The following is a 20,774-nucleotide window of genomic DNA, read 5'->3' on the forward strand; positions in this document are numbered from 1 at the left end:
TGAATTCTAATTCCACTTATACAGCTTGCAAGCTAATGCCGGATGGACCTGTTTTCTTCTCTATTTAGAAAAGGGAGGAGGGAAAAGAAAACTACACATGGCATAACTGGAAATGAGCCAAGTGACAGAGCACTGGGGAAAAAATTGGCAACCACACCATCTGAGAGATCAAACTGGCAACAACTTTCAGTGGATTTTAAAAATAAGATGTTGCATAGTCTGACAAGTACAAACTTTTTAACAAAAGCAGTAAAAATCTTTCACTCCCTCCCTTTGTTTGCGATTATCATTCCAGCTTTCTAAACATTCCCACATGATTTCAGCTACATTGTTATTTTGGTATAAATGTCAAGAAAGTCTTGAAGACTGTATTTTTCTAATCTTGGAAGATGCTTTAGCTTTTTTTTTTTTTTTTGAGAAAACAAGGTTCTAACAAAACATAGGGAATTTGGAGGTAACTTCCTCCTGAATAAAAACGGAAGATATCAGAATCACTACTAATAAAAAACAAACTGGTGACTAAAATTGTTAGTTTTCTATAAGGCCCATAATCTAGTCCATGATACTTGAATATAATGGTCCTTTTTATGCAGTATCTTCTCAACCATTGCTGCAATATAGAGAATTGCCAGGCATCAAAGCCCCATTTTCCAGATAGTAAATTCCAAGCACAAGAAATTTAAGTCTTACTTAATAATCCAGAAGAAAAAGCTGGTGTTGGATCTGAAGTTTAAGCCCAGGTTGTCAGGTCTGGCTTTGTTCTCTCAGGTCTCATGTTTGCTATAGGTGAATAGATCTTGCCCTGCTCTGGAGAGACCGGCATGGTGGAAATGTGTCCAGTTACTTTCTCTTACCACCCTGGGCAGGGATAATTCCACTTCCTCTGTCTGTGTACCTCAGTCTACCCTGTTTTTGTAGTCAAACACTCTCCTCTGTGCCACTAAGAATTCCATCAAGGCAGGTTCTTCCTAGGAAGAATAGAAACCTGGAGTTTCAGGTGGGGAAACACATTTGGGAAAAGACAAGAAATCTTGCTTTGGGTTGCAGGTTTTAGCAATGCCCTTTAACCCTGCTTATCAGTAACAAAGCTATTATTTTGAGTTTTATTACTTGGGCTATCAGAATATAAAAGAAGTATGGATGACATTTCATAGACCTCCATGGCTATCATTTAAATCAACCCCCAAAAGATGCTTCATTCACAAGATTTAGCCCAGTGAAAATGATGCCAATGATGATGATAAGATGATGATGATAATTCACATGTTTTGACACTTTTCATGTCCCAACACTGTTATTCATAATTGATCTGTATGTATTACTTAAGCAAATTCTTATATAAGCCTATAAAGTAGTTATTATGATCATAATATAAGAAACTGAGGCCACCCCACCTTAATAATCCTCCCAGTCACAGGCAGAGTTTTCTTTCTCCACCATCCTTATAATCACTACAAATTTCAAGTATTATGTGTCACATTAAAGTTATCAGTCATTTTATAATAAATTTCATTTACTTTAAAAAATTTGTTCTCTTCAACTACATGGCATGTTGTATTTATGAATATTTTTCTTTTTATGGTCATTATCAAAAATAAAATAATAAAAATAGAGATATACCTAACATTTATACTTCAGAAACTTAGCAAGAATTTATATTGTGTAATGTAATATTCAAAATAGTAAATGTAATACTATTTCATTTTCATCTTGAAAATATTTACTATCACAGCATTGGTCAGTCTGTAATGCCCCAGAAAATTAGCCTACACAAAACTAAGAAAACATATTCTTACTATATACCATTTAAATATGATCAAGATATTTATTTTAATCTTTATATCACAAATCATAGTCATAATGTTTTGCTTCTTTTGTATTTAAATCCTGATCCTGATCCCACTTTTCTAGTTCCTGTGATTTACAGGAATTTTAGATGCAAGAGACCTAATGTTATTTATTCTGTTGTGCAAAATTCCAAAGCCCAGCTTATGGTAACCAAACCGCAAGCTCTGAACTCCTCTTAAAGTCTCTTGGAGTTTTCTGTTTAAGAAAACTATAATTCATTTTCTTACCATTATAATCAAAATAATTTTCATTAAAAGATTCATATTCTTTTTCCAGAAAAAATATTCTAACAATATTTCTTTTCTGTAATTTTCATATATCTCTTACATGAACCATTCTGTCTTTGAACAGTTCATTTAAGACATCTCAAACTTTACTCATCATTACATGGCAAGATAGAATTACCTAGAAAGAGGCTCTGGAATGTAGCCAATCTCCCTACACTGAAACTTGACAAAATACAGCCACTTCTCTGTGTTTTGATACAAGTGGAGCTCAATAAATACAGGCTGATTATGCATCTATTGAGCTGGATCTGTGGGGAGAGTGGATGTACACAGGATATTCAAGCAGCTTATGGATAAAGAGTGAAGTAGGGACGTATGAGCAGGGAGATTAGAAACAAATTGTCTTTAAAGATACCCTGCAGCATAGTTTAAAACACTATCATGGCTGTGGACCACTGGGAACCTGCACAGCAGATGGCTGAAGCTGATGCCCAGCTAGAATGGAAGGCTACTTTTACAAAGGAATCAGCAGCCCACTAATGAAAGGGCGCCAACCTTCAAATGTAGGTCAGTCTGCAGCTGCAGATATGGTAGGGAAAAGGCTCAGATACACATTTTCAGCTTGAATTTCTTCCAAGATAAGTAAGTTCCCTAAATCTCTCTCTCTCTCGAATTAACTACACTCATCGCTGAAGTCACAAATAGAATCACATAATATAAATACATTTTAGCATAATAATTTTAATAGCATTGGAAAGAAATAAGTTGAAAATCATTTATTATCCTATAATTACATATGATAAGATGTCAAATAGGCTCTTGACTCTTTTTAGTCTACTTAGATTTTTTTAATTCACATATACTTATTTGATTTGATTATATTAACTATGAATGTTTTATATTAAACCAATTAATTTCCAAATATTGACTGTCCATTGTTCACAATAATTTTTTCCCATTAAGTTTATTGATACATTTTAGGTATAAAATAGTTACATTCATCAATGGGATCTTGTACCATTTCATGAGTATCTTGGTTCTTATTTTTTTCCCCTTCCCCTGCCCTCCCTTCACCCCCTCCACCCTTCCCTATTTGCAAAGACTTTGCTTTCATTTTTTTCCTTTTCTCATATTTTTTCTTTTCCCTTTTTTCCTTTCCCCTAGCCTTCCCACTTCTCCTACTCCTTTAGACCTTTTCTTCCTATTACACAATATCAATTATACATTTTTTAAATTACAATATCAAGATCTAGGAGACATTACCACATATTGTACAGAATTTAAAAGGATACAGAAAGCATATTATGAAAATTTTTTTCAAATAAATTTGACAACTTCTAAGAAGTACCTTGGAAGACAAATTAATGAAACTAACTCTGGAGGAAATATAAAATTTGAACAGCACCTATTAAAGAAAGTATATTCCCAGTTTGAAAACCTACCTATGTGACAACAGCAGGCTCATTATACATTTTAACTGTTAAATTATATCAAACAATTAAAGCAGAAAAAAAAAGGAAACACTCCTCCCCTCATTTTAGGAACTCAACATTGTGCTAATCCTAAAACTGGATAAAGATAATAGAAGAAAAATGTATGAACATAGATAGAAATTTGTTTAACAAAGCAAACTATTAGAAGTCAAATCTGGCAGTATGTAGAAAGTAGTTATGTTATAGGGATGTCAGTGTTGGTTCAGCATTGGAAGATCCACCCCAAAAAGTCATCATTTTAACAGAGGAAAGGAAAAACCCATATGATCCTGTAACTAGTTGGAGAAAAAGTACTGGACTAAATTCTACAGCTGTTCATGGTAAAAGCTATCAGGACACTAGAAGTAGAACAGAACTTTCTCAACAGATTAAAGACATGTACTCCATACTTCCAGTGAGAATGCCTTATATGAATGGGGAAGATACAATGCTTTCTCCTTAAGGTGGGGAACAAGGGCAGATATGCTTACTCTTTATCTGTCCATTAAACTTTGAAACCTAGGCCCCACCAAAATAGTCTGGCCATAAAATGACACAATTAGGATAGGATTGGAAAGGTAGAAGCAAAATCTTTATATGTAGATGAAATGATCATCTACAGAGAAAATACTAAGAAATCTCTAGGAGCCCCTAGAACTTGTTTTTGAATTTAGTAGGATTAGAAAACACAAGGTATATATAAAAATTCAGATCTGTGTATACTTGCTATAAATGAAGAATTGGATATTGAAATTTAAAAGTTATATATAAGTACAAAGGACCTAGAAAAGTTAAAAAAAATAAAAACAGTGTTGGAAGACATTTAGTACCTAATTTTAAGACTTCTTCTAAAGCTACATTAATCAAGGCAGTGTTTATGTAAGGAAAGAGATATAGCTCGTTGGAATAAAACAGAGAATCTAGAAATAGAACCACACATATATGGTCCACTGAGTTTTGAAAGATTATTTAACATTAGCATTTTATACAATATAAACTCAATTCAAGAGCTGAGGAAGAGATATTGTTTTCAGCAAATGGCACTAGAACACCTGGTATCCATATATAAAAAATTAACCTCAAGCCTTTATTTCCATACATGAAAATAACTTGAAGGGATCTATGAACCTAAATATGAAAGCATAAAAGTATAAAACTTTAAGAAGAAATTATAAGGGAAAATGTTTATGAATTCAGGGTAGGCAAGAACTACCTAGGATACAAAAAACATAATGTAGAAAAGAAAAAACTTGATAGAGATTCCATCAAAATTTAGAACTTTAAATGACATCATTAAAAAAGTAGTCCTTAAACAGGCCATATTTATAATGCATATAACCTATGACCAGAATATATAAAGAACTCTTATAGCTCATTAATAGACAACCCAATTAAAAAGTAGACATAAGAAGATGATAAATAGCCAGCACAGCACAAAGAAAGGTGTGCAACTCTAGAATCAGAAAAATACTAATCAGTACAATAGCAAGATTGAATTATACACTCATTAGGGAGATGAAGTTCAAAGTTTTAAAAGCCTTGTCATGACTTTTTCTTTTTGTTGGATTCTCCCCCTTTGTGTTTAATTTGTCACGCCCAGTGGATTCATTCTGCTGGGTTTCCTGGGGTTGTGATCCTCATTGTCTTTTCCTAGGGTATTGTCTAAAATTTTTTGGAGTGCCGGTTTGGTATTCATGAAGTTCCTGAGGTGCTCCTTATCAAGAAAGTTCTTATTTCTCCATCAAATTTGAAAGATAGCTTTGCAGGGTACATCAATCTGGGTTGGAGGCTGTTTTCCTTTAGGGCTTGAAATACATCACTCCAAGCTCTTCTTGCCTTGAGGGTTTGCATTGAGAAGTCTGCTATGATTCTGATGGGCTTTCCTTTGTAAGTGATTTGTTTCTTTTCTCTCACTGCTTGTAGAATTTTATTCTTCTGTTGGATTTCTGGAATCCTAACTATTATATGCCTATGTGTAGATTCTTTTTGATCAAGGCTAGCTAGAGTTCTATAGACCTCATTTATCTGTATGTCAAGTTCTTTTCCCATCCTTGGGAAGTTTTCTGCCATCACTTCTGTGAACAGTTTTTTTTATGTCATCTGCACTCTCTCCTGTATCTTCATTGACTCTGATCAGTCTTACGTTATTCTTCTTTGCATCGTCTAGCAGCTGCTGGATTGATTTCTCATGTTCCCTTACAATTTTAAAGCAATTTTTCTTTTCCTCCTCACTAATTGCAATCTTTTCTTCTATATCTGAAATTCTATCCTCACATTGGTTCATTCTGCTGCACAGACTTTCAATGGAGTTTTTAATCTCCTGGAAATCTGTTTGCATCTGTTTTATGGATCCCATTTTTTCCTATGTTGGGATTTCATCATGTTCCTCAGATCCTCTATTTTTTTATCTGTGTCCTCTCTAGATTTATTAGTCATGTCTTAGACTATGAGCACAATCTTTGCTGTTATCTGAGTAATTATTTCTGATTTCATTTTTCCCAGATCCTCTTTTGTTGCCAGTTCAGAGAGTCCAGGTGATTGAGTATCAGATTGTTCCATCTTGTTTCCCTTTGGGGTTGCTGTAGGTGATCTGGAAGTCTGTTTTTGAGGCTTATTTATATGTCTTCCAATTTCCACGGCGGGGAGTGGGGGGCGGGGATTGTTTCTAGTGCCCGCGTGGCTCACCTTCTCTGCCCTAGGAGCATGGGATAGCAGCAGGGGAGCTCCCTTCCGGGTGCTGGGACCAGCTCACCTTCTCTGCCCTAGCATCATGGGATGGCGGCGGAGGACCCTGTTCACTATAATTGATCTCTAGACAGGAGTGCACTCACACCACCCACAGAGCCTATTCTGCTTACATTTTTCTCCCACAATAAGAGATAATTTGACGAATAAAGCATTTGAATGATACACACACAGAGCTCACATGAAAGAAGCTACTAAAACTGTTACATATTAATTACATAATTTAAATAAAATTCCTCAGTTAGCCAATTCCCACAAATCTATAAATTCAAAGTGCATTTACAATAAACAACTTCAATAAAATAGGGTGTTTTGTTGGAAAAAATCCCTTTCATAGCTAGGAAGTTAGAATTTTCCTTCTACTAGTAAATATAATTACTGAGTTTAGCAGTTATTTGTATGTTTATTAGGAGATCATTTCCATGTTTACCCCCAAAAATGCTTTGTTCATCACTAGTGGGTTCTCCCTGTTGTTTATGGGTATTTTTACCAATATGTCTGCCTATAGAAATCACACATCCTTTCTACTTGGACATCCCAGGCAGAGAGGAAATGGGTTACAGGAATGTGGCAAACACTTTTCTTTCCAAGTTCTAGTAAAATATTTGAGAAAAATTGAGTTTTTAGGTACAAGGACATTTTATTCAAGTAATTATGAATAGCCTAAAAATATGATAAAAAGAAAATGTTCTACATGAATTGTATTCACATTTATAATTACAATCAGTATAAATAAGAATGAGATATAGATGTTTTGATGTGAAATTCTGGCTATGAGATATTTTAGTGAAAGTCAAGTTGCAAAACTACATACAACATGACATGTTATAATAGGAATTTTATAATATACACACAGAAAAACATTAGATTTTTCCAGATAATATATTAACAAGCCTGTGTATAACATTTATCCTGTCATGTAGAGTTGGTTTTAACCTTTAGATTTTTTAGTAATTTCTTCAGATCCAAGAAGGCATATACCAAAAATAGTCTAATCCTACTTGTGTACATTTCACTTGAAATTTTTTCTTAATTTTATCTCTCTCGATGAAAACGTCTGGGAATCATAGTACTCCTTCTTACTTGTCCAGATACAGTTATATATGGCTTTCTTCACCAACATTTCCCTGTTTACACATATGCAACACTGCAGTGTACATATGTTCACTCTTTTGACTGTTTCTTCTATTAAGCTATGAAGTTCCCTCTAGCAGAGGCTACCACTATCGTCTTCACATCTTGATCACAACACCTAATGTACATACCCTGTTAGGAAATAGGCTCCTTTCTCACTTGATCTTAGCCAGAAGGCCTAGAAGTGATAGGCTCCTTTCTCTAGGGTGAAAATTAAAAAGGAGAAAGAAGAGAAAAGGTGACAGCATTATAGGACATTACAGTGTGTGTTACAGGAAGCAGAAACAAAGACAACATGATGACTTTCATTATTAAAATTTTATGTTGCAAAGATAAATGACGACTGTGACCTGGTCCCCAAATTGTGTAACTGTTTTCTCACCCTCTTTATCTTGCTCCATCTATTCCAGGGAAGAACATCTGCATTCACTGGGATCTTGATCTGCAAGTAACAGAAAACCCAACTAACAGTATTTTATGACCAGTAGAGATTTGTTATCCATATATCACAGTAAATCTGAGGATTAATAGTACCTACCATTATTTTCCCCTTTCAACAAAATCATTATGCTTGCCTACTTCCGCCTGGTGGCTTGGGGCTCTATACTCACATGGTACTTTCTAAAGTTCAAATACTGCATCTATGTTTTAAGAATGAAAAGGCAAAAGGACCAGAGGAAAAGGAGTGTACAAAAATGAATGTGTTACATTTAGAGATTTAAAAGCATTCCAGAAAGCATCACCACCTGACTACCATTCATAATTCGCTGGACAGAAAAAGGCTTAGTGGTACATGTACCAACTCTTCACAAGGAATGTAAATATTATGCATAACAAACATGTAATAAATAGATAAATAAATAAATAAATAAATGGAAAAAAGGCTTAGTCATAAAACCCTGACTGGATGGAATGAAACCAGAAAGAAGAACATTGTATTGACCAAAAAAGTATTGCAAATGCCTTTGTTAAGCTAATTAGTTATGACCTGAGACATTCCTTGAACTATGGATACTGGTGCACAGTAGTGTCATGTTTTCAGTTACAAACCCATATTATGCTTCTTCTCTTGAAATTACTGATTTCTACTCCATTGTATCCAGCATACATTACCAGTGCTAGCCTTCTCTAATTATACATAGCCATGTCTCCTTCTGTTGTAGTTTCTTTATTTGAGGTATCTACATGGTTAAGGTGGCTTAGGACCTGTCTGTTGACTGGTCATTCAAGTTTTGCACTATTTTCACTTTGTTTCTTCCATGTTGATAGCCAAAGGGGACTAGATTGTAAGGTTCTTTTAAAGAGGATGATGTACCCTAGAAAAGCCCACTTAGATTTAAACAAAATTACCTTCTTTCACCTAACATTTAACAGTGTTTTCAGCAGAGATAATAGATATTATGTCATTTGTACCAAAAAGTCACTTTCAATTTTTCTTGTTCTGATTTTTGGGGAACCCTGTGAGCATCAAAGATAATTAGCAAGCTTCAAAAAATTAAGGTGTTCTGTGCATAATACCTCCAATTTCACTCACACCAAAGTATTCAATAGACCCAAAAAAAGTCAATTTGACTCAGGGATACATACATATGTTTGGATTTTTCTCAAATAATAGATAATAAAATATAAATAACACATTAGATGTATAAATTATGCTGATACAATTAAAGGGGTGATTGTATGAAGAAAAAAGTTGAAAACATTGCCCTAAATTAGAACAAAACAGATTATTCTTTAAAAAATCAAAGAAGTAAGAAAGTTTTCGTTGTCTGACAGGCTAAAATGTAGAAGAAACTTCATGGATATATAGACCAAAGAACCAACTATGAAAACTGAAATATATTGATGAGATTTCTATCTGATGAAATGGATATAGCAATATATGAAAACACTGAAACTTATTCTTTTGAGAGTAATATATAAAATATGCAAGGTACATGCATGCAAATGATGCTACATCAAAAAGTCAAAATTCATAACAGGTGAACCTTTTGAAATTATGTGATGTTCATATTTTTAAACAATAAAAGTCTCATTTTTATATGGTACTATAAAAATGAAGGTGTTATCTGATCAAGCTGGTGAAGTGCTTATGTTAATGAATGTCCAGAGCGAAATTAATCTTATCTCCTACTTTGTGGCCTCTTTTATCTTCAAGGAGAATATTTTGGGGGGATAGGAATATTAGAAAAGCAATGATGAGGGGAGAATAAAACCAAGATATGTGACATCATTAGAAAAGGATATTTGATGCTTATTAGTGACTTCCACATACTAACATGTAGACTGGCCACAGAGGACAAAAAAAAATGAAAGGAATGCTCAAAGAGGAATTAACAGTAAGTTTAAATGTCCAGAAGAAGAGGGTTTTCCAGGATCAAAGAACAAGAAGGTGACTGGGGAAAGAAAGGGGTGAACAAGGAGGACAGTAACAGAATATGAGACAGGATAGGTAGAAAGAGTCCTGCTCTTGTGTAGGACCAAATATGTGAGTTATAATAAAGATATTGCATTTATTCTTAAGACATTAATAACCTTTTGGGTAATTATACCTGGAAATGTGTTTTAATGTTCCTTAAAGATAACTTTCATTATTGAGGTGAGTGAAGTTAGGTAACCTGTGTTGTCCCCTCCAATAATTTGATGATAATTTGATATTAATTTGCCTAGGTGGCAGCAGTGGAGATAGTACCCATATGTCATCTAGATGTATTTTATAAGTATAAACTGAAAAATTTTGGATTAATAGGATATGAGGGCTGAGGAAAAGAGAGAACTCCTAGACATTTGGCATAGCCCCTGGAGAACTGGTGTTGCCATTTTGCATAATGGAGGAATCTGAAAAATGAATATATTTGGGCAACAGGTAAAGATAGTAAGGAAAGCAAGGATTGGATTCTGCTTTGGACATATTAAATGTGATATGCTTACTAGGCAACATAGTAGAATCATTAAGTAAATAATCAGACATATAAGTCCAGGTTGAGGCTGGAGGTGAAAATTGGGAGGTGTGATTGTAAATTATATCACAGAGGATGTAATTTAGACTTATGGGACTAGATTAGATCCTCTCAGGAATAGGTGAGAGGAGAACAAAGTAGAGTTGAGGATGAGCCTTGGTGCACTCCAGCACATACAGATCAGGAGAACAAAGGAGAGAATGAAGGACTGCCAGGAAATGGAGAAAAAGCTTGAAAGGTCATACAGGGAAGGTCCAGTATTTATTCTAAGAGTAGGAGGGAGTAATTCATTGTATTAAATTGTATGAAGTCCTGAAGCAAAATGAAGAATGAGAATTAACTGTTGAATTTTAAAAATTAATGACCTTGTCAAAGGTATTTTAGTGGAGGGTAGAGATGAAATAGGATTGAAGTGAAATAATGAATGGAAGATGAGGAATAGAAAACAGTTCTGTAAAGTTTTGCAGTTAAAGAGAGTCAAGTGGGGCCAGGGATTTAGCTCAGTGGTTCTGCAGCCTGCCTTGCAAGTGCAAGGTCCTGAGTTTGATCCCCGATACCAAAAAACAAAACAACAAAAATAAATAAATAAATAAATAAATAAATAAATAAATAAATAGAGAGCAAAGTCAATAAAGGTCAGGACATAGGGACATGAAGAGTTGTTTTGTTGTCACTGTTGTTTGTAACGGATACATTTGTACATAGATCAAACTATTTCAGTAGCCATGAAAATATTCATTAGCCTATGAGTCTGACTGTACTTTCCAAAATGACCACAATGATATATTTTCCATCCCACATGCTGTTCTTCAAGGGGATCTTGAAACTCCTCCATCAAAACGTGAAGTTTGTGTCTCTTCTGAGTCTGCAATTTGTGACTAGCTTACAGTCAGGATCAGCAAAATAGAGGCTGTGTGCAGCCCTTTGAGGTTCTGAGATGAGAACAAAAAAGGTAATAAAGCTTAATACTGATCACTGGGATACTTCCCCTGAAGCCCTGAACTGCCTTCTAATCATTCTAATTGTCTTGAAGTTACTATATTGCAAGAAAGCCCAATGCAATCCATGCAGAGATACCACAGAGGGAAGTTCTGAGACTTTATGAAGGAAATCTCCATTTGTTTAAGTCCCACTATGAACTGACAACAGTCACCTTGGGGATTCTGGGTCAGAATCTCCCAGATGATTATTTCTTGAAAATCAGACCCACAAGACCCATAAGACATATAAAATGATTGATTTAAGACACTATGCTTGGATGTGTTTCGTTATACAACAACTGTAGTTAGAATGATAAGACAAAAGAAAAAAAATCACAGAATAATTTTGTCAAGAGTCCTGGAATTCAATGCAAAATGTAAAGTTGATACATGGTAAGAAGGAAACAGGTAACAAATTTTCCCAGATGCACAGAGCTGGCAGATTTCCTGGTTAGCAGATGAGGTATCTGTTTCTTTTGTTTTCTCAGCATTACAGAAAAAGACACAGTGTAAAACTCAGTGTAAAAAGGTGAAAGGGTGGTTAAAAAAAAAGAGGAAATTATGTGAAATAATATATTAAAGGAGTGAGAAAGTGAACTGAGTAGGAAACATAGGATAACCAGGCAGTTCTGAGGAAACCCGTAAGGTTTTTCATTATTATTTTAAAATGGACCACTGAATACACTTGTGTTTTCCTTCCAGATGTCTTTGGCTGCTAAAGTACAGCAGAGCTGAGAGGAAAGCTGATCCAGGGTTGGTATTTTACCAAAAAATAGGGAGAGAGAAGTGAGTGAATTGAAGTGAATTCAAGAGAGTGGAACAAGGCAATGTTACCTATCTAAATAAGAAGAGAAATGAAGATTTTGTAAGGTGATATTGGTGTATTTAAAAGGTGGCATGGGAGGAGGTATTTGTGGGGTAAGAGAACTGAGGAAGGAATAATAAAATATGTGAACCAGATGACCAAAGAATGAAATTCCTGATACCAAGATTTGTGGGAATTGCCATTTCTGGTAGGGTCAAATAGAGTATTACTTAAAAATGCAAAGTTGAAGATAAGTTGAATGAACATAATCATTGATTATAATGCAGTTAAGTAACTGAAGAACCAGGATTTTAAACAAGAATGTCTACATGGATGTTTCAGATGGTAAGAAAAAAATAACAGACACAATGAGATCAGTTGCAAAAATCTCTAGAGAAGTAGAAGATATGACTAGGAGATTGGAGCATGAGTACTCAAAAAGCAGAGCATAAACTATACTCGTGTGCTTCAAATTAACTAGGAGGTTTTGAAAATACAAAATGACAGAGAGTAGTTTGGAAGAAACAATGAAAAGTAAAGCACCAAGTTTAACTCATTCCTGTGTTACATGAAATATGGAAGAAAGGCTGCCCCAATTCAAAAAGCTGTGTCTTTGAGGATTTTTATGATTTAGATGAAAAATGTTCCACCAATCTCACATATCCAGCGATTGGGCTTTTGGAAAGTGATTGGGTCAGGAAAACACTATATCCATCAATGAGGGAGTTCGCAGCTAAATGTGCTGTGGGGGGGGGGGGCTGGAAAAGGAGGGGGCATGACCTGGAAAGCTACATTCTTATCCCGGGCTCCTCCCTTCCACTTCTGCTTCCTGGCCACAATGGGTTGAGCATTTTTTTCTCTGCCATATCCTTCTACCATCACATTTCTGCCTTGGAGCCAGCCAGCTAGTTAATCATGGAGTGAACACACTGAAACCATTAGCCAAAATAAAACTGTTCTGTAACCCAACTATTATAAGGAAATGTTATAAAGGCCCAGGAGATTTTTTTAAAAGAATACAGTGAAATTGTGAGACAAATGGAAAAAGGAGAGAGACTCAGATTAGGAAACCCAGAGCTGCATGGAGATAAAATCATGATGGATGGCCCAGAAAGCTTGAATTTGAGTTCTTCATCAAAATAAAATGTGATAGCATTAATCCTGATGATTTCTTGTAAAATGTGGGAAATAAACTTGATTTACACTTTCCTTCTTAGAGGGTATGGTTTCTCAATGTATAATGCTGAGAAGGGCTATCATGGGTGACAGAGACAGTACAAGACAGTCTGACCAAAAACATGCAGATTTCTAGGGTTTCCTCAAATCCTGCTCTGATAGGTGTTAACCAGACTATAGCTGTGGAGACACAGACTTATCAGAGGCACAAGAAATTCTTTAGGATTCCATTCAATTACTTGCATATTTTTACTCATTATTAGCATTTGATATTCTAGAGTATGAGCTCCTGTGGGGGAAGATGTCTTAGTCATCTTTGAACTCTCAGTTAGTATCTGGCACTTAATAACCATATGAAAATACTGAATAGAAATGCATGTACATTGATTCCCACATATATTTGTGATGCTAAAATAATATATACTTATGATTTAATAAAATATACTATGATAAACTTTACTGTTTTCATGTGAAATTCTAGTTTTTGTTATGTTAACATATTATATGTGTGTGTGTGTGTGTGTGTGTATATATATATATATATATATATATGTAGATTTTTCAATCTAAAATATCATCTAACTGCCAACCTAAGACTAGTACTGGTAATTATCACTTGCATATCCATCCACCATAATGGACAGAAACTACTGTGAAGGGAAAATGGTCCTGCTGGTGTTCCTTAAAAATAAAAATCTATTGTATTACAAGATTTTAATGCCCAGGTGTGACCTAATGTGCTGTAAATATGTACAGCAGACAATTTCAGAACAAACTATTTCATTTCCATAGTAACATCAGGGCCACAATAGATGGTGCTGGTTAAAAATGGATTATTTTCATTAAGACCACACAACAGGAGGGGACAATTAGCAAACTGAATAGAATGTCTAATAAATTTAGCAAAAACTACAATAAGCCTGTCCCTCTTTCTTATTGTAAACATTTGGGAAGCAAGACTACAAATATAATTCTTGATATATTCTACCCTATTTCAAGAGAGAATTCTACAACTCTCCAATTTCAAATGTTTCATTGAATATGTCATGATTTCCTGACTGGATTGAGTACAAAAAATAGGAAGTTTTGTTTTGATTGTTGTGACCACTTATGCTCCAGCTGGTAAACAGAATTGTGAACTTTAATCATTGCTCTGTAGAAGAAAACTAGCAAAGTCAAAAAGACTAATTAAAATGTATATAAAATTAATTAAAACCATAAAATATAATTTTTCTCTACTCAACTGGAGCTGCTATTGATTAAAATAGAAGGAATTTTTTAAAATAATGCATTTATTTGCTTGGATAATTTGGTCCGGTGTAGCACCAAAGGATGTATTCAAAGCAAAGTCTGTGTCTGTTATTCCTAGGTTTGACGTCGCCAGGCTAAGCATCTGCACATCTGGATGGATGACTGGCTTTCTAGCTCACTAGCTGGGAAAAGATGAGCCATTAGTTGTTATCCTGAGCATCAAGAACATTAAATTCTTTATGCACCTCAGATTTCAGTGCACTTGTTTGGGATACATTTATCATATCATCTAAGATTATGTTGACTTTATTTAGATTACAACTAAATAAAAGATCATTAAACTGCTATGTGACAGGAAAGAATTCACTGTGAGAGAATTCTGTTAAGAGGAAATGAACTTCCTGATGACCTTCATTTCAGAGTTCAAGGTAAACAGTATGAGTATGATTTCAAGTTAAACAGTATTTCAAGGTAAAAAGGGCCTATGTCAATTCTCTCACTAAATAGCAATATGAATAATGTAATTTAAGACTGCCCCTCAGTTTCTTCATATAGAAAATGATTTAAAAATCCTTGATTTACCTATCTCTAGATATATTGATAAAATTAATGATTAATTCATGGTTATGAGTTCCAGCTCTAGACTCAAATACACATAATTTGAATCATAATTGCCACAAACATTATAAATTTAGTCAAGTTTCAATTTCCTCATCTACAAATTGTTGAGATCCCAGTATTTGAGAGTTAAGGGAGAACATGCAGTGTGTGTGGTTGGCCATGCCCGGCACACTGTAATCAGCCAATTAGTAAGCACATAGCGGTACTCTCCTGGCTGCCTCAGTGTCTGGAACTGATTCAAAAAGCTTTCCTGACATGATCATTTTGACTTTGGCACTGGCTGCACAGTGTCAGATCTGATGAATAAGGTGGGTGAGGACACACAGAGCCTGCCTTTCTGTTGGATGGCACTTGGCAGCAGCACAGTTTTGATTACACCTCATAAAGATACTCACAAAAGAGGACTTCCAGAACTGCTTTAGAAAGTGCCAAAAATAATGAGGTAAGTGTGTTTTAAACAAAAGGGTATACTTTGAAGGAGATTAATGGTAATATCTTTTAGTATAATAATTTTTAAAATTTAAATATTCTCCATATATTTTGGTCACATCTTGTACTTGTTTAATTTTAATCTCTTCAAAAATCACACATTTTTTTGGTTTCAAAATTACACATTGTTCTTTTCTGATGAAAATTTAAGATTTTTCAATTCTTTCTGCACTTTTATTTTTTGAAACAAAACAAACTTTCACAACAAAATAATAAGAGAAAACAATAGTTAATACACTGTGTATCATTATTTCAAAATATTATTCAGAGTACAACACATTCACAAAAAAGATTCTCTTGTACAAAGAAGAAACAGATATTGGCACAAAACTCTTTTTCATTGAAGCAAAAGAAATTAGTAGTTCCCTGACACTGATTCCATTGTTTCAAAAAAATTTTAGTATATATGCTAATTTGTTTCATTTATATCTGCTGTTCTTTGCACTCACTACAAATCTGCCTAAATGCAACCAGCAGTATTTATTCCTCAGCCTGAATGTCAGATTATCTTGAAATTTCCTCCTCCAGATCAGTTGGTCCATAGCCATTAAATTCAGACTCATACAAAGTTTTAAGGCTTGAACAAAATATAGATGAATATTTTCCCAGAATGTAGTATGCATGGTCCCTAGTCCATTTCCCAGAAAAGTCCTTGTGCCTGTCTGAAACCCCATGAGTACAGACTTTTAGGTTCCCATTCCTATCAGCATTCTGGTCTTCCAAGCCCACACTGAAATCTCACTGTGCTCCACATACAGTGTCCTAAGGCTGCTGTGGCCCATGTTTCCAAAGTTGTCCTAACTCTTCTGCAAACGAGTTGCAAGCACTTCTGAGCCCCACAGTTAGGTAAGTCACTGCAACAATTCCATCTCTATGGCATCAATTTCCTGTCCTGGCCAGCTTTCCTGCTACTGGGGCAAAATACCAGACATGCACACCTTGAAGGAGGAGAAATTTGTTTCAGGCTCCCAGTTTCAGGTATCAATCTATAGCCAACTGGCTCCATCTTGACAGAAAGGTGACATCCAGGAAGCAGATGATAGGGAAGAGCACCAGAGAGAAAGGAGCAAGAGACTAGACAGATTCCTCATGGTCCCTCCTTAGGAATCCCCTCAGTGACTCACAAGCCGACCACACTGATGACCAAGATCGACCTTCACAGCTTCCAAATCCCTTGGCCTTTCCACAGTCGAATGACTCTGTCTTGTAGTTTATATTTTCTTTGTCCATACATGAAGAAAATCGCATATTTAACTACTGATTTGATCTTTTTAACCTATCACCAAACTTCTTCTGCCAAGTTTCCCTTCATTTCACATAGGCCCAAAACATCTTTTTTATTTTTTTTAGTCTTTGCATTTTTATTTATTTTTTCCATTAATTTTATTGGTACATTTTAGGTGTACAATATAATGACATTCATTATTGGCAGTTTGTACCTTTACATAGTATATCTTGGTTCTTATTTTCTCCCCATTCCCCTGCCCTCCCTTCAACCCCTCCACCTCTCCCCATTTACAAAGACTTTGTTTCCATTTTTTTCCTTTTCTCATATTTATTCCTTTCCCTTCTTTCCTTCCCTCTATTCCTCCACTTCTCTTTCTCCTTTGGATATTTTCTTCCTATTTTACATTATCTATTATAGATTTTGATCCTTCTTTACACTTTCAGTTTCTCACACCAGAGAAACTATTCAGTAATTATATATGTGTTTACTATTTATTTTCACTTAAGAGTATGGAATACATCTTGATTTGCTAAAAAAGGGAGGAAGATTTTCTGCTACCTGCTCTCTGTGATAAAGGTTTGCCTAGTCTCTGTGAAGAAGATGTAGTGTTCATATATCACAGTTGATCTGCGTGGCAGCCTGGAATCAGTACTTACTAGGCAAAACTAATACTTTAGTATATTCTGAGAAGACATTTTTTATCCTATAGGTAGTCATCTTAGTAACTGCTACCACATAGACATTTCAGTATTAAAAAAAAATTAGTAATTCCTAGCCACAAATTTAGTTTGCCAGATATTTAATAGCTAACAAAAAGTCTTATGCTTAAAATACCTATACATGATATATGTTCATTTTAATTCCTCTTTGGAAAATGATTAAGATTATTATCCAAAGTATTATTTGAGCAACAAAGAAAAAAAAACTACATTCGCCATGAGCCAAAAATAATTTCTCTAATTCTCTACTTTATATTTTCTCTTGAGATCTTTCAATAGGCTTTTAAAACAAATTCTGAGCTGGAAAGTATTCCAAGAAATAAAGAAAGCCAGGGGGGAAGAATAATAATAATAGACAGTTGTACTTGATTGTTTCCGTGGTCAGGGCATCCTCCTGAGTGACAGATAATTCATCTCCTGTCAGTTTCCATTGCCTGGAGATCATTCTGAGCATTGTTATCAGCAAAACTCCACAAAATGAGGGATTTTCAAACAGGAAACCAGATGTGATGGGGTCAGACCCTGCTTGTGATGGGTATATTTGGGTTAATAATGATTGATGCGATATCACATTTCATAAAGGACACACTTGCCAAATCAGGTATTTTTCTTATCACAAAGGAGGGGTTGGAGAATGCCTTTACAGAAAAGCACCAAGGTCAAAGAGGAAAGAGTGGATGTGAAAGTGGCCACTGTGCCTAGAAAGTGGCCCACTTGAGTCAAGGTGTCATCTTCCATGTCCCGTGGAATCTATATGGCAATGCTTTTGAAATATCTGCTATTTATCAGGGGTCTCTACAAAATTCCACATTTTTCATACCTTTAACAGGAACTTTTGTTTGTTTGTTTGTTTATTTGTTTGTTTGTTTTGATGGTCTATTTTCAACTTTATTTCTCTAGATTTATACACTAACTATATCCTTACTGTAACAGACTCAATGATTCAATGGTCTACTATTAATGTTTTCATAATACATTTGGTGATTCAGGGCAAAAAAAGTCACACAAAATTCAAATGTATACCCAAAAAGTACTATTTATTTGATGGCACATATAAAAATAATGAATTAATTAGCACTCCTTCTTCAGTAAGAAATAGTTTTTGTTTTACTTGTGCACTTTTTAATATGAGTGTTTATTTAAAGAATATAAGAGGACAATTTCAAAACATGTTCAACAGAAAGGCCCTCACTATTTAATTTTGGGCATAAATTTTTGCAAAATGATTATGCTGTTGTTTAAGAGTTTGAGATTTCTAAAAGAAGGATAATAAATTCTATATCTATTCCAAAAGTGTCTTAGGAATACTTAACCATTATTATGAAGTTGTATTTATAAAGCTCTTAAAACATCCATAGTTTTCTACAGCTGTAGGTATACTGTTCACTTTTCCAAACTAAGCACCATGTTTTACAGAAGCTTGTAGTCACTGTTGGTAGAGTGGACTACTTTTGTTTCCTTTCCTATAATCAAGACCTGGTTGGTTGAAAGTAATTGAGAGCAGAAATAATTCTGAAATCCTAAGTAGTATTAAAATACAAAACAAAACTGTCATTAATGGGTTGAGAATTATTGATCTAATAAATTATAAAGCTTAATTTTCTCTGTCAATATGACCAAGTCACAAAATACACGGATATTTGATTAAGTATTACATTTGAGTATATCTGTGAGGGTGTTCCTGAACTGCATTGGAATTGGAATCCTGGATAAAAATTGCCCTCCCCAGTGTGGATGGGCACCATCCTATCTCTTGAGGGCCTAAATAGAACCAAGTAATAGAGGAAGGGAGTCTCAGTTTCTCCCTCCCCCCCCTCCTTTTTCCCCTTTATCCGTACTCTCTCCACCTGACTGCTAAACTAGGATATTGGTATTCTCTTGTCCTTACACAGGGACTTATACATTGGCTCACCTGCCTCTTAGGGTTTCAGACAAATTAAAACTATACCACTGGGCCAGAGATTTAGCTCAGTGGTTTCGGCACCTGCTGCGCAAGCGCAAGGACCCGAGTTCGATCTCCGGAACAAAAAACAAACAAACAAACAAAAAAACTATACCACCAGTTCTCCTGGTTTGAGGGTCTTTGGACTTAGATTGAGAATATGCCAATGGTTCCCTTGGGCTTTCAGCTTGCTAACTGAAGATAGAATTCCTGTTTCCCAAATCATGTGAGTCAATTATGTATATCTCTCTCCCCATCTCTACCTCTCATATCCTTTTGGTCATATTTCTCTGGAGAATGCTAAGTCAGGGAGACTTTGGTACTAAGACACTAGATGCTGCTGACGCAAAAGCATAAACACATGGAAATGCCTTTGGAACTGGATAATTGGCAGAGGTTAAACCGGTTTAAATTTATGCTAGAAATGTGAACATCAAGGAATATTCTGGTAAAGTTTCATATGATAACGAGGTATTTGACAGAAAAATAGTGTGTATTTAAATTTTTAAAAATTACTACAATAAAAGACACATTGCCATTAATTGTCTCAAAGTACTCCCGCTGACTAGAACACATTTATTGAGATACTTGTTCTTCATTGTCCTACCACTCTGAAGCAGTTCTCGAAATCTTGTTTTGTGAATGTCCTCAGTTACACCGTCACACTACCTTGATGTCCTCAATCTATTAAAATGTTCATCTTTCACGACCATTTTGACTTTGGAAAAGAACTCCATGTTCTATGGTGCCAGAGCCAATGAATACTGGTCCATGACACAACATAATAGTTTCTTTGTTTTGTTTTTCTTTTTCTTCGTACACATTTGCAGTACATAATGATGACATCCCTTGTGTGTGTTGAACAGGTACATATACCTAACATATCTTAGTTCTTTTTCATTTCCTTCTCCTCCATTCTCATCTCAATTTCTTGATCCTCTTCCCATTTGAGAAAGATCTATGTTTTTTGAAATCTGTCTTTCTGTTGAGTGGCATTCCACTCTGAAGCAGCATTTACTATAGTTTTTTTATCAGTCCTCATAAAGTCATTCACTATGGAGGTCTTCCAGAACTGCTTCCAGAAGTGACATGAAAGATGTGATAAGTGCGTTCAAACTGAAAGGGAGTGGGGGGGGCGGCTAATGGCAATAGATGTTTTACTGTAATTTTTCAAAAA

This window comes from Heterocephalus glaber, unplaced genomic scaffold (assembly GCF_053883595.1).
Source record: "Heterocephalus glaber isolate CG9 unplaced genomic scaffold, H.glaber_assembly_v1.0 deba00001509, whole genome shotgun sequence".
NCBI lineage: Eukaryota > Metazoa > Chordata > Mammalia > Rodentia > Bathyergidae > Heterocephalus > Heterocephalus glaber.